Source organism: Rutidosis leptorrhynchoides, chromosome 11, assembly GCF_046630445.1.
Source record: "Rutidosis leptorrhynchoides isolate AG116_Rl617_1_P2 chromosome 11, CSIRO_AGI_Rlap_v1, whole genome shotgun sequence".
Lineage (NCBI taxonomy): Eukaryota > Viridiplantae > Streptophyta > Magnoliopsida > Asterales > Asteraceae > Rutidosis > Rutidosis leptorrhynchoides.
This window is the reverse complement of record NC_092343.1, coordinates 194,681,883-194,698,410: the sequence shown is the minus strand read 5'-3', so window position 1 is coordinate 194,698,410 and position 16,528 is coordinate 194,681,883.

The window sequence follows — 16,528 nt, the reverse complement described above, 5'->3', positions numbered from 1 at the left end:
AACCGGTTAATTGATACAACTTACTTGTTTAGGTCAATACTAAGCAACTTTCATGCACACATTTACTTTGTGAAGTACATTTATACTCGTGCACTCGAGGTGAGATCATAGTCCCATCTTTCAACAACTTTTATACTTTTAAATCATGGGATGAGAAACATATACGTATCATACTTTTATGCTTTGAACACAAGTACGAAAACAAACATTCCACGTGCGAGTTAGAACAAAAATCCTCAATTCAATTATCATTAGTTACACTTGCAGGGTGTAAACGTGAACTTATATTATGTGATCACATGGGCTTGACGAGCCTCATTCGGAAGGTTCGCTACCGTTAGCGGATGAAATATATTTTCGAGTATAGTGTATGTTCTAACACTACGTAACAGGGTACAAAACAGTTAAGTCTTGATAATTGGGTGCTCGCGATACAAACAACAACTTTTGGAATGCAAACGATTTGGATAATCAACGATACAAAATCTTGTGGTTTAAAAACATACTTTTACAAATACACCTATGATTTCACCAACGTTTTTCGTTGATAGTTTTCTATATGTTTCTCAGGTTCATGAATAGTTATTTGATACGTGCTTCCGCATACACTCATACTTGCTTGGAGTCAAGCATACATGCATACATTCTGATTTCTTGCTTGGGGTCAAGCATACATGCACACACTTTGATATACTTGCTTGGGGTCAAGCATACATACTTATGCTATTTATAGCAACCGTGATTTTAAACTAATTATGTCGCAAGTTATTTCATTTATACTTTGTACTTTTGTAAACTTAAACTTGTTGTCGAATTGTTTGGTAAACTAAACTTTGTAAGTCTTGTACGTTTCAAATGAATGCGACATAATTTTAGTCAAACGCGTCTCATATAGGGACTATGACCACGCAACGGGACCTAAGTTAACGGCGCCGTCAATTGCGATTTTGTCGGGTCGTTACACTAGAGTTCGCTATACTGGGTTGAGTTTGATTCCAAAATATATATACTTTGAGTTGTGATCTAGCCTGAGAATTGTATACACTGGGTCGTGTATTGATTCGATATAATATATATTGATTTATTTCTATACTATTAGCTATGGACAATTAGTTGTAGATTACTAACGATGGACTGCTAACTTAACAAACTTAAATCATTAAAACGTAATAAAAATGTTGTGAATATATTTCGTTCATACTTTGATATATATGTATATATTTGTTATAGGTTCGTGAATCGATCAGTGGCCAAGTCTTATTTTCGGCAAAGTAAAAATCCGTGAAAGTGAGTTATAGTCCCACTTTTAAAATCTATTATTTTTGGGATGAGAATAAATGCATTTTATAAATGTTTTACGAAATAGACACAAGTGATAAAAAAATTACATTCTATGTTGAATTATCGAACCGAATATGCCCCTTTTTAGCTTGGTAGCCTAAGAATTGGTGTTTATTATAATTGCCACCAATTGACGCGAATCCTAAAGATAGATCTAGTTGGCCCAACAAGCCTCATCCGAGTTACGGATGCTTTAGTACTTCGATTTATCATGTCCGATGAGAGTCCCGAAATGATGGAGATATTCTATATGCATCCTGTTAAGGTCGGTTACCAGGTGTTCATCATATGAATAATTTTTATGCAGTTTGCATGTTATTGAGAAATGGAAATTGAAAATCTTGTGGTCTATTATTACGAAATGATAAATATATAGGTTAAACCTATAAATCACCAACATTTTTGTTGACGTGTAAAGCATGTTTATTCTCAGGTGATTATTAAGAGCTTCTGCTGTTGCATACTAAATAAAGACAAGATTGGAGTCAGCATGCTTGTATAATATTGTTTGAAAACTGCATTCGAAGACTTATATTGTTGTGTAATATTATTGTAAACCATTATGTAATGGTCATGTGAAAACGCTATATTTTAGATTATCATTGTTTGATAAACGTCATAATATTTTAAACCTTTATCGATAAAATAAAGGTTATGGTTTGTTTTAAAAATCGAATGCAGTCTTTGAAAAACATCTCATATAGAGGTCAAAAACCTCGCAACAAAATCAATTAATATGGAACATTTATAATCGATATGAACGGGACATTTCAGTTGGTATCCGAGCGTTGGTCTTAGAGAACCAAAAATTTACATTAGTGTGTCTAACCGAGTTCGTTAGGATGCATTAGTGAGTCTGGACTTCGACCGTGTTTACTTGAAAAATGATTGCTTAACATTTTTTTGTTGGAAACTATATATTGTTAACATGTAAATATTATGTGATATATTAATCTCTTAAAGTGTTTGATATTGTGTGATAGATGTCTACCTCTAGTACAAATCCCATCGACTCACCTAATAATAATGAAGAGTCGAAAATATATTGGGAAGATTCACAAATTCCCGAAGAGGAACCGGAAGAGGAGGAACCGGAAGAAGAGGAACCGGAAGAAGAGATTTCGGAGGGAGAAATATTAGGATCTACAGAAAAATAGATAAATAAAATAAAATTCTCAACCAATGGGACCAAAGTTAATAATGGTCAATGGTGTTTCCGCCAAGGAAGCAAAATATTGGGAAAATTACCAGTTTTTTGATGAATCGGATCCCGATGAGGATTCCAATGATGTTATAGAAAGTTACTTCAACCCAATTTGAAAAAGCAAAAGAAAACAATAAGGGAAAAGACATCAAAATAGAAAAACCCGAGCCCAAAACCGATGAACTTTATGTTAACATGAAGTACCCTGATGGGGTGTACCGTAAACACCCGTATTTCTTAAACTTTCACTATAACCCCGGAACATCTAAGCCACGAGGTTTTTCTAGACCAATTGAGAAAAGAACGACTCGTATTAGGGGAGCACCATATATCCCTAGGAAATTAGCGAAACGAACCAAGTCCGAAGAGGAAGAAATGAGTGAGTCGGAATAAAGAGTTGTAATCATGTTGTGTAATATATGTATTGTAGTGTGCTTGTATTTGCATGTTATATGTAAAAATTGCTCGTATTGTTTGTTAATTAACTTTTACGAATCTAATCCTCGTCTATTTTACAGTATAAAAAAAAACACACAATGGACGTTAAGGATAGACAACTGAATATTTTAGAAGACCTACCCGGGGACATGATTGATGAAATCTTGTCTAAAGTTGGTCAGAATTCGTCAGCACAATTATTTATGGCAAAATTAGTTTTTCGAACATTTGAAAGACGTTCTAGGCATGCCTTAGTTTATAAAAGGCTTTCCTTTGAAAGAGGGGGTATATCACATTGGGGAGACTTTAAGTTACGCCGTGTTTACTTTAAAGCATTAAATGTGGGGAACCTAAATGCAATTTTACGCTACGGGTTGAGAGCCTATTTTGACTCCACATATCCCAACATAGGACTTCGTTCTTTAGAAAGAGCTTCAAACATGCAACATAAAGAAGCATGTTATGTTTACGGGTTAGTGATGTTCGCCTCTCACCAAATTGAGAAAAAGAACATCGGGTTAGAACTTTTAAATAAAACCTTCCCACAAGTGACAGATTCGGTAGTTGGGGTGAGAAACAAGGTTTTTAGATTGCTACGGGGCTGTTGGGCATTACAAAACCCTCGTCCTTTTGACGACATTACAACATGCTGCCTAGCCAACGGTCATAACGGTTATTATCCACAAAACCAAGGATGGGAAGTAGTCTTAGTAAAACCAGAATGCATGACTTGTTTCTGGACTTATGAATTACGTTTCTTTATTTCCTTTGCTAGAACGACTTGCGTACTAGCTAGAATTATCTTCACAACTACCTTGTATCAAAGTTATTGTGTGCTATATTTCATGCTATATGTAAAATAGCGGTATTGTAAGTTTGTAAAATATTGTATAAAAGTTTGAACGTGAAATATTATTATAATCAGTTTTTCATATAGAATTGTAGTAGTTGAATTGTATGTTAGCTACTAAGTATGAACTTAACGGGTAGGTATTACCCGAATTTAAACTTATAAAACGCTAATATAAAGAAAAAGCTTTTATAAATGAGTTCATATTATGCTACGGAATACTATTGACTACTCTTAATATTCTATATGATTAACTTAATTTTTTTGGCTATTTTTGAAGGAACTGGCACCGACTACTCGTCAGAACTTGAACATGAGTGAGGAAGACTTCCGTGTTTTTCTTGCTGCCAACATAGCCGCAGTACAGGCTGCAATGCAAAACAACAATAATAACTCTGAATCTAGCAATGCAACTAACGCCATAAGAAATCGTGTAGGATGCTCCTACAAAGAATTTACTGCCTGCAAACCTTTGGAATTTGATGGAACCTAAGGACCAATCGGATTGAAACGGTGGACCGAAAAGGTCGAATCGGTGTTTGTCATAAGTAAATGTACTGAAGAAGATAGGGTGAAGTACGCCACGCATACCTTCACAGGTACTGCGTTAACATGGTGGAATACCTATCTAGAACAAGTGGGACAAGATGCTGCTTACGCACTACCGTGGTCAGCATTCAAGCACTTGATGAACGAGCAGTACCATCCCAGAAACGAGGTCAATAAGCACAAGGTAGAGCTTAGAGGATTACGAACACAAGGTTTTGACATTACCACGTATGAACGAAGATTCACAGAGTTGTGCCTATTGTGTCCAAGAGCTTTCGAAGATGAAGAAGAGAAGATCGATGCGTTTGTGAAAGGGTTACCAGAAAGAATTCAAGAAGATGTGAGTTCACACGAGCTTGCCTCCATACAAAAGGCAAGTCGAATGGCTCATAAACTCATAAACCAAATTGAGGGAAGAATTAAAGAGCAAGCGACCGAAGAAGCCAACACAAAACAAGTCAAAAGAAAGTGGGAAGAAACCAGTGACAAGGGTCACCAATATAACAACAACAGTAACTATCGATTCAACAATCACAACCATAATCGCACCATTTTTCGTAACAACAAACGCGACAAAAACCATCCCAACAACAACAACTACAACAATCGTCCCAACAACAATACCAACCGCAACAACAACAATCTCAATAACAACGCTGGCAATCAAAACCAGAAAATTCCGTGCCTAAGGTGTGATGGGTACCATCCAACTACTTTTTGTTCGGCAGCATGTATCAAATGTAATAGAAAGGGGCATGATTCAACGAAGTGCGAAATTTATGGACCAGCGGGTAAAGGAACAAGTAATGCCCACATTATTTGTTATGGATGCGGGAAGAAGGGCCACTACAAAACTACATGCCTAAACCAGGGAAATAATAATGGGCAAAGCCGTGGGAGAGTTTTTAACATTAATGCGGAAGAAGCGCAGGAAGACCCGGAGCTTGTTACGGGTACGTTTCTTATCGATGAAAAACCTGCTTATGTTTTATTTAATTCGGGTGTGGATAGAAGCTATATGAGTAGAGATTTTTGTGCTAAATTAAGTGGTCCATTGATGCCTATGAATAATAAATTTTTACTCGAATTAGCAAACGGTAAATTAATTTCAGCAGATAAAATATGTCGGAATCGAGAAATTAAACTGGTTAGCGAAACGATTAAGATTGATTTGATACCAGTAGAGTTAGGGAGTTTTGATGTGATAATTGGCATGGTCTGGTTGAAAAAGGAGAGAGCAAAGATCGTATGTTACAAAAATGCAATTCGCATTGTACGAGAAGAAGGAAAACCCTTAATGGTGTATGGAGAAAAGAGCAACGCGAAGCCAAATCTTGTTAGTAATTTGAAGGCGCAAAAGCTAATAAGAAAAGGTTGCTATGCTGTGCTAGCACATGTCGAGAAAGTACAAACCGAAGAAAAGAACATCAATGATGTTCCCGTCGCAAAAGAATTTCCCGATGTATTTCTGAAAGAATTACCGGGACTACCTCCACACCGATCCGTTGAATTTCAAATAGATCTTATACCAGGAGCTGCACCAATAGCTCGTGCTCCATACAGACTCTCACCCAGTGAAATGAAGGAACTTCAAAGCTAACTACAATAACTATTAGAGCATGGTTTCATACGACCAAGTACATCACCATGGGGAGCTCCTGTTTTGTTTGTCAAAAAGAAGGATGGTATATTCAGGTTGTGTATCGACTACCGAGAGTTGAACAAACTTACCATCAAGAACTGTTACCACTACTGAGAATCGACGACTTATTTGATCAACTACAAGGCTCATCAGTTTATTCAAAGATTGATTTACGTTCTGGGTATCATCAAATGCGGGTGAAAGAGGATGATATTCCGAAGACTGCTTTTAGAACGCGTTACGGTCATTACAAGTTTATGGTTATGCCGTTTGGGTTGACTAACGCACCAGCTATGTTCATGGACCTCATGAACTGAGTGTGTGGACCATACCTTGACAAGTTTGTCATTGTTTTCATTGATGGCATACTCATTTACTCAAAGAATGATCAAGAGCAAGAAGAACATTTGAGAAAAGTGCTAGAGTTGCTGAGGAAAGAAAAACTGTACGCTAAGTTTTCAAAGTGTGCATTTTGATTGGAAGAAGTTCAATTCCTCGGTCACATAGTAAACGAAGAGGGTATTCAGGTGGATCCGGCAAAGATTGAAACCATTGAAAAGTGGGAAACTCCGAAAACTCTGAAGCATATACGCCAATTTTTAGGACTGGCTGGTTACTACAGAAGGTTCATCCAAGATTTTTCCAAAAAACAAAACCCTTGACTACATTAACGCATAAAGGGAAGAAATTTGAATGAAAAGATGAACAGGAGAAAGCGATTCAATTGTTGAAGAAAAAGTTAACTACGGCACCTATATTGTCATTGCCTGAAGTATAACGACCCGTCCTAATCCATCTGGACGAATACATTACATTTGGTTACATCGCGAGGTACTTGACCTCTATATGATACATTTTACAAACATTGCATTCGTTTTTAAAAGACAAACTTTCATTACATCGAAAGTTGACGGCATGCATACCATTTCATAATATATCCAACTATAATTGACTTAATAATAATCTTGATGAACTCAACGACTTGAATGCAACGTCTTTTAAAATATGTCATGAATGACTCCAAGTAATATCACTAAAGTGAGCAAATGCACAACGGAAGATTTCTTTCATACCTGAGAATAAACATGCTTTAAAGTGTCAACCAAAAGGTTAGTGAGCTCATTAGTTTATCATAATCAATCATTTCCATCATTTTAATAGACCACAAGATTTTCATTTCCATTTCTCATAAATATACGTCCCATGCATAGAGACAAAAATAATCATTCATATGAATTGAACACCTGGTAACCGACATTAACAAGATGCATATAAGAATATACCCTATCATTCCGGGACATCCATCGGACATGATAAAAACGAATTCGAAGTACTAAAGCATCCGGTACTTTGGATGGGGTTTGTTAGGCCCAATAGATCTATCTTTAGGATTCGCGTTAATTAGTAGATCAGTTTACTAATTCTTAGGCTACCAAGCAAAAAGGGGCTTATTCGACTTCGATCATTCAACCATAGAATGTAGTGTCAATTACTTGTGTCTATTTCGTCAAACATTTATAAAAGCGCATGTATTCTCAGTCCCAAAAATATATATATTGCAAAAGCATTTAAAAAGGGAGCAAATGAAACTCACAATACTGTATTTTATAGTAAAAATACATATGACGATATTGAACAATGCAGGGTTGGCCTCGGATTCACGAACCTATATCATTCATATATATATTAAAACATATAGTGATGATTAACCAGTTTGTCTATTAATATTATTAATATACTTCTTGTATTTACCATTTGTTAATTAATTAGCTTTATTCAGTTTATATGTAAATACCTAATATTTATACATATGTCAGATTTAAGGTATATGATATGTCATTTATTATAAATATCTCATCTTGATGTTTAAATATTATTTGATGTATAAATATATATATATCCCTGTATATATAGTTATTTTTTGTAACTTAATTGTAATAATATTTTACTAAAACAAAATAATATATAATATTAATATAGATGTAAAATATATTTTTATATAAATGTCGTTTGTTTATTAGAATAATATTTATAACACTAAATTAATGATAGTGATAATAATAATAATAATAATAATAATAATAATAATAATAATAATAATAATAATAATAATAATAATAATAATAATAATAATTAAAAAGTTGTAATGTCTTTATAATGTTAAAAATAACAATAATTACAATTGTTACAATCATTTTTAAAATAATGATAATAATAATGATAATACTAGTAATACTTTTTATAAAAATAAGATTAATAGTAATAGTGATAATAACACTGAAAATGATAATAATGATAATAATAATAATTATAATAATAATTTTACTGTTACGATAGTTAGCATAATAATAATGATGCTCATGATAATTTTAATAGTAACACTTATAATATAAATAATCTAATAAATTTAATAATAATGATATTTCTAATACTAACAATAATAATAATAATAATAATAATAATAATAATAATAATAAGTTAATAATAATACGAGTAATACTCATAATGATAATAACACTAATTTTATTGATAATAATAATGATTTGTATTAATGATAGTAATAATATTAGTTACTTAACAATTATAGCAATAATTAATAATAATAATAATAATAATAATAATAATAATAATAATGATAATAATAATAATAATAATAATAATAATAATAATAATAATAATAATAATAATAATAATAATACTAATAATAACAATAATAATAAATATAAGAATTTTCAAAGGAAGGCAACCTTTAAAGCCTTAAATAAAAAGAATGCACCAAGTGAGGATCGAACCCGAGACCTTCCGTTCAACCGACACCACACCAACCAGCTGAGCTAAACCCCGTTTTTTTCTGATTAATCCCTAAACTAAATATACTTAATATGTTTTCTGTTTCACTTCACCTCCTCTCATCTTTTAAAAAAAAAAACCAAATCGATCAGGACCAATCGGCCAGGGATCGAAACTAACCATTAACGAGTTTATTAATTAGTGTTAAGGTTTAAAACTTATACAAAATCGATTACAAAGTTTTTACATTAATTAAAGTAGAAGAAAAATAAAAATAAAATACGCTGTAGCATCCGTTTGAACTTGAAATTAAATTCGAACTTAGAGGTCGTTATAGACCACAATTCCTTCATAAAATATTTTCTAAATCCCTCCTAGAAACTACCTGGATCCTTAATTTAATTCAAAACATCAAAAGGAAATCAAATTTCATGAAAAACGGTTTGTTTGACTTTTTGAAATAAGAGTTTGACTTCAAAAATTGAAGCTCGATAGAAAGAGTTAAGACCTGAGATTTTGTGTATAGTTTGATTGAAGGATTCCTAATAAGACTGCAATTCTACATTTTGAAGATTTATTTGAAATTGAGTTGTTTGAATTTTAAAGTAAGAACAGGGGAATACGAGCTGTATATATATATTTCTGTTTAATTCACACGAATTGCAGATATAAATTGATAATGATAGATATTGAATTGATTGTGTTTGTTAAAAACAATGGTAAACTCTTTTGATTTATTGCATAAGGTAGTCGACAGATTTTGTTCATCAGGTACAGAAATATAAAATAAAAATAAAAAGTTGAATGTGATTGTAAACCAATTTTGTTGGTATCTGGTGAATCCCTTACGACTTTGAATCAAATTGGAGACAGATTACAAAATCATCTACAGCTTTGATGGACACAGGTAACTGCTTCGTACTTATTTTCTTGATTTAAAGTTTATATAATAAATACTAATAAATAATAAATCTATTAGTAATATAAATAAAAAAATAAATCCTAACGATAATACAAAAAATGATAATAATCCTTTTAGGAGTAAAATGTAATATTTCTTAATATTAACCATAATAGAAATTTTAATAAATTTAATAGCAATTAAAATAATGATAATAATAATAAATGTGATATTAATATTATTAATGATACTAATAATATTATTAGTCATAATAGTCTTAATATTATTAATGATAATAATAATATTACTAATAATAATAACATAACAACTTATACATATCAATTTCATATATATGTATATATATTATGTAAAGAACATAATAATAACAATCATATTAATATTTAATATTAATTTTATTAATAATACTGTAGTTAATAATTATAATTATAATAATAATAATAGAATTAATAATAATAATATCAATAATATTATTAATAATACTTGTACATCTCAAGTTTTATATATCTTTTATACATATAAATACAATTATTGATATTAACATTTATAATGAAAGTAAGGTTATTAGTGTAACTTTTATATTTTTAACTTGTAATTAAATTTAATATGCAGAATTTATATCTATGTAATAATTGATAATTATATTATATATCCTATGACAATATTTATTAGCTATTGAATATATATATATATATATATATATATATATATATATATATATATATATATATATATATATATATATATATATATATATATATATATTACAATATAATACTAATTATTAATAGGAATCATATATATGCATATAGTTTCATAATAATATCATATACCTATTTTTATATATTCATTTTAATTGTACCTAATTATTTTGTTTATAAATTTTACATTTTTAATTTAATTAATTTAAAGTGTATTTTATTTATGCAAAGTATTATATATACTCTTATATTTATATTTATATTTATATATACAAACAATAGTTCGTGAATCGTCGAAAATAGTCAAAGGTCAATTGAATATATATGAACATCGTTCCAAAATTTTCTAGACTCAACATTACAGACTTTGCTTATCGTGTCGATTTCATATTAAAATTAAGTTTAAATTTGGTCGAAAATTTTCTGGTAGTCACAGTACCTACCCGTTAAAGATATTTCGTCCCAAAATTTGAGTGAGGTCGTCATGGCTAACAATAAGAATATTTTACTGATGAATATGAGCGGATAAATAGAGTTTTATTACTGTTGAGTAATATGGATAAGATAATTCGATTACTTCAAGAGTACGAGTGAAGCTATCGTAAAAGAGTGAAATGAGAAAATAAAATTTCGTCATATCTTTTGACGTAGATACGATTGATTTCCGGAAATCAAGGGATTTAAAGAAAATCTTCATAATCTATAAGATCTGATTCCTCGATGAATAAGGAAGTTAAGATTTCTTTAATTAAATGCGGTAATCTGTCCCGATTGCTCTGTCGGATATTTTACTATAAATCCACCCCCTACGTTTCCTTACAACTCACACCTTCTATTCTTTCTCCCTCAACTCATATTTTAAAGTATTCGTCAATATGTTTCATCCAGTGCTGATTCTCGATATACTCCTCACTTTCATATCTGTCGTTCTTCTTTTTCATCTGCCTCCAGAAGAATCTATTTACTTATACTATACTCTTGGTTTTATAATGTTTTTAGTTCTCCCGTGTCTTTATGTTGCTATATGCATTGATATATATGGTTTGTAATTTCTAGGTTGTTGTTGGGCTTTATATCTTCTCTTATATTTCGATGTCTCTGTTTCTGTCTTCTATAATCATTGTCATCCACAGTTAATACTCTCTCCTATTTGCTGCGATTTATACTCCAATTTCTATTTCGGAGTTTCATTCTTTCGTTTCCTCTTCTTGCGATTAAGCACCACTTGAAATGGTAGATATGAATTTCGGAATGAACATAGTTAATGTTCTAAGAAGGAAATTGTAATGGCACAATCTTGATTTGTCAAATTACCAGAATATCCTGGAAAAAACCGAATCATCAAGAATTATTTTTTTTATTATTATTTTTTTTTGATATTTTAGAGGTTAAATAGAATACAAGAGTCGTGCAATATGGCACATGATGACGTTATGATCTGTGAATCATCACGTTTCATTAGAAACTCAGCATGACTTACTGTAATATAATCACGTTGATCAAGTGTCATTATATTATACTAACTCATGCTTCAGTTCCCAACACGACTTCTAAAACATTCATACTTTAAACTCGAAGGTTTCAGAATTTAGAAACTAAAATAGTTTTCTTTTATGATATAACATAGATAGCTCGAAGAGGTAAATGATTTCGGATAACAATAGTTATGAAGATATCTTCAGAAACATCGAAGATATTTATAATAAAAGATACAATGATATCTTAGAATATATAAGATCAGAGGATGATGAAGAATATTGTCTGTAAGGGTTTTATAGTAAGGAGTAAGGTATTCGTTAATGACTTCAGCAGATACTGATTCATTTGGATTCTTTGAAGGCAGGTTTAGTCTTTGTGATTTGTCAACAGCCTCTTTCATACTTTGCTCAATCCGTTTTCCAGTTCCAAACCTTCTCTTTTTCTGAGCTTTGCCAACACACTATTCTTTATCATCAAACTTTTTATTGTTAAGTCGTTTATAGTTTTTGCTGTTTCATCAACAATTTGAGAACTATTTCGCAGTTCGGGGTGTTTTTCAGAAACTTCACATTCGAAGTATGTAAGTCCGTTATATGTACACATATAATTGTTGACATAGGCATGCTGCGAGATTTCAAAATACTGATTGCTAATTCCCGATGATTCGTATGGCAATTCTCGTTACAAGATACAGATAAGTAAATGATGGTTTTTGATAATTATAATAATTTTTCAGAAAGTTAAAGATCAGTGAAGTTGTCGGTAAGTTTATTACTAAAATGGTGGAATATGAAAGGTTCCCCAGTAACAAAAGGGTAATTGTATATGTCAGGGTTATAATAAGACTACTACTCCGGATGAAAATCGAAGTTGACTTGCTGGAGCTGTGACAAAACTGACTAATTTAAAAAGGAATCACAAAGTTATTTTTGCTAATAAATGCCAAAGGGTCTGACACGGATACGTGTTAAATTATGACTTTGGTTTCGAGGGTTTTTCAGGTACATAACTGTGGGTAACATGTGGTTGGATCATCATCTCGATTATTCATTGTTTGAAGTGTCTTCAAAAATTTTGGAGGATTTGAACACAGATTGTATTCGTTAATATGCATATGATGTTCTAGCACAGTTTTGAAGTCAAAGTATAGCTTTGAAAGATGTAGGAATTTAAGAGTGATGATATCTGTTATATCTTGAATTGAATTCTGCGATTTCAAAATCAGAATATATAATTGAATTTGAATGAGTATGGTTATTTTGATTTCTATGAAAGAATGTATATTGTTATGAAAATAGTGGGTATAGTTGATGATTGTTGAATCAGATTCAAAGAATGTAACATATTAATTGTGAATTTATATATCTCTCGGGTATTACCTACCCGTTAATTTTTTTTTCACAATTAATCTTTTGTACAGAAGAATTTTATTACAGTCTTTATGAAAATATATATGTTTATATTTTCTTCAGATGTAACATAGATTTAATGAGTTAATATTAAACTCATTTGATTTACGGTTGAAACTAGAATTGAGTAATCCCTAAAGCTTTAGAAATCACATAAGTATTTCTTCAATGATATTGAAATTTTGAATCAATACTTTGTTATTTGTTGATGCATGATGTTGGTTTTCATGAAATTCTTGTGGACTTCGCAGGGTACGAATGATGTTATTTGAAAAGTTTCGAGTACATCGATGATGAAAGTGTAACATCAAACATATATTTGAATAATACACTTGATTTGTTATGGATTGGAAATTATTGAATTGAGATAGAGATTGTAGTTAACGGTGGTTAAGTTACTAATGAAGGATGTACATCATAGCATATTAGTAAAATATGAATTAACCGAGTAGTTAAGATTCACACATAATAGCTTAGTACGGAAAGGTTTATTTTGATTTCAAAATTTATATATATATAAAATATACATATAATTTCTTCAGAGGGAATGAGTTAATACTTCATAACTCGTTGATACAATATACTTTGATGTTGATTTGTAATGATATCCATGGTGATTCTTGAACTGGCGAAGCTTGTGATATTATAGGTGCTGTTGGTACTGACGGTGCTGGTGATACTGACGGTGCTGTTGATGTTGTTGGTAAAACGAGTCTAGCTTGTAAATCGTGCACCATTCTGGTCAGGGTTTCTACTCTACTGTCTCTGTTCACTCATCTGATTTGTAATTAGAATCAGAATAATCTCTAAGATTTTGGAGATTACATAATCACCGCAAAATCTTTCTTCAATGAAGTTATGAATCAATACCTCATCGTTTATTGTTGTTGGTATTCCTTAGTATCTACAAGGCGTATGTCTTCGATGTTCATGGGACAGTTTATGATGTCGAAGCATGGAATGTGGATGTTGTTAATGGTGGTAATGGTTCTGTTGACGTTGACGATGGTGGCACTGTTGATGCCGGTGTTGCTGCTGGTGCTTGTAACCTTTGCACCATATTCTCCAAAGCCACTACTCGAGCGCGAAGCTCGTTGGTTTCTTCTACTATACCGGGATGATTGACGGTTCAGACGAGCGGATGAATAAGATCTAGAATCTGGGATAGTATATAATCATGACGGGATACTCTGGAAATGAGAGAGAAAATGGTGTCTCGAACAGGTTCGCCGGTAAGTGCTTCAGGTTCTTCGCCAAAAGGTGAATTCGGTTGGTGGAAGGGATCGCCTTCTTCGTGTCTCCATTGATTAAGTCGACTACGAACCCATCCCCAATTCATCCAGAATTGATGATGGCTGATTGATTGATCTATTGCGGTTATACTGCTTTCGGAGTTCAAGTGGATATCCATATCGGAATAGCTGTCAGAATAACTGTCGGAATAGCTATCGGAATCTGAGGGACTCGAACTGGTTGAGGGATTCATCTCGTACGATTAGATGAAGGATCTTCGATAAGAAATAGATGATATGATGTAGATTAGTACCCTGTAATACGTAATTTACATATGCATATATAATACAAAAATTCCATAAGTTACGGAGGAATCTACGGAATTTGTCAGGCAAAGGTAACAATAACAGATACGCTAAGATATGAATTAGCAGATACGCTAAGATATGAATTTTGTCTATACACTATTCATGTAATCATTGCAGTATGATGTGTCTAGACTAAGAATGATAAGCAGGTAATTACCTAGGGATGATAAGTAGATGATTTTCGACTAGAAATGACAAGTAAAACTTTTGACATGCAGACACGGTCGAAGTCCAGACTCACTAATGCATCTAAACAACTAACAGTTAGACACACTAATGCAAGACCTGATTCACTAAGACCACCGCTTTGATACCACCTATAATGACCCGTCCTAATCCATCAGGATGAATACATTACATTTAGTTACATAGCGAGGTACTTGACCTCTATATGATACATTTTTACAAACATTGCATTCGTTTTTAAAAGACAAACTTTCATTACATCGAAAGTTGACGACATTCATACCATTTCATAATATATCCAACTATAATTGACTTAATAATAATCTTGATGAACTCAACGACTCGAATGCAACGTCTTTTGAAATATGTCATGAATGACTCCAAGTAATATATCTAAAGTGAGCAAATGCATAGCGGAAGATTTCTTTCATACCTGAGAATAAACATGCTTTAAAGTGTCAACAAAAAGGTTAGTGAGTTTATTAGTTTATCATAATCAATCATTTCCATCATTTTAATAGACCACAAGATTTTCATTTCCATTTCTCATAAATATACATCCCATGCATAGAGACAAATATAATCATTAATATGGATTGAACACCTGGTAACCGACATTAACAAGATGCATATAAGAATATCCCCTATCATTCCGGGACATCCATCGGACATGATAAAAATGAATTCGAAGTACTAAAGCATCCGGTACTTTGGATGGGGTTTGTTAGGCCCAATAGATCTATCTTTAGGATTCGCGTCAATTAGTAGATCGGTTTACTAATTCTTAGGCTACCAAGCAAAAAGGGGCATATTCGGCTTCGATCATTCAATCATAGAATGTAGTTTCAATTACTTATGTCTATTTCGTCAAACATTTATAAAAGCGCATGTATTCTCATGTAAGACCCGAATAATTGTAGTGTACATATGTGTATATAAGTTACTCAGTTTTGGGGTTTTGGTTGCACATAATTAAAAAGAGAAAAGATGCTGAACTGGGAGGTCGTGTACCGACCCGACCAAATCATGTTTGACGGCGCCGTCTACTTAGGTCCCGTTACGTGGTCATAAGTCTTTAAAACAACGTTTGACCAAAAGATATGTCGCATTCATTTCAAATGTAAAGATTGTTCAAAGTTTACAAGAATAGTTCCACCACAAGTTCCGATACAAAGTTTTAAGTACAAATGAAACTTATGTGACACAATTTAAAAGTAGCCAAAAGACGCTCCATGTATGCATATATACTCGACATCCAATGCAAGTATCAAAATAATGAGCGGAAGCATGTATCATGTATCGTTCAAGGACCTGAGAAAAACATAGAAATCTGTCAACGAAAACGTTGGTGAAATCATAGGTTTAAGTATGTAAGTACAAGTGAACCACAAGATTTGCATCAATGAAATAATAGTAATA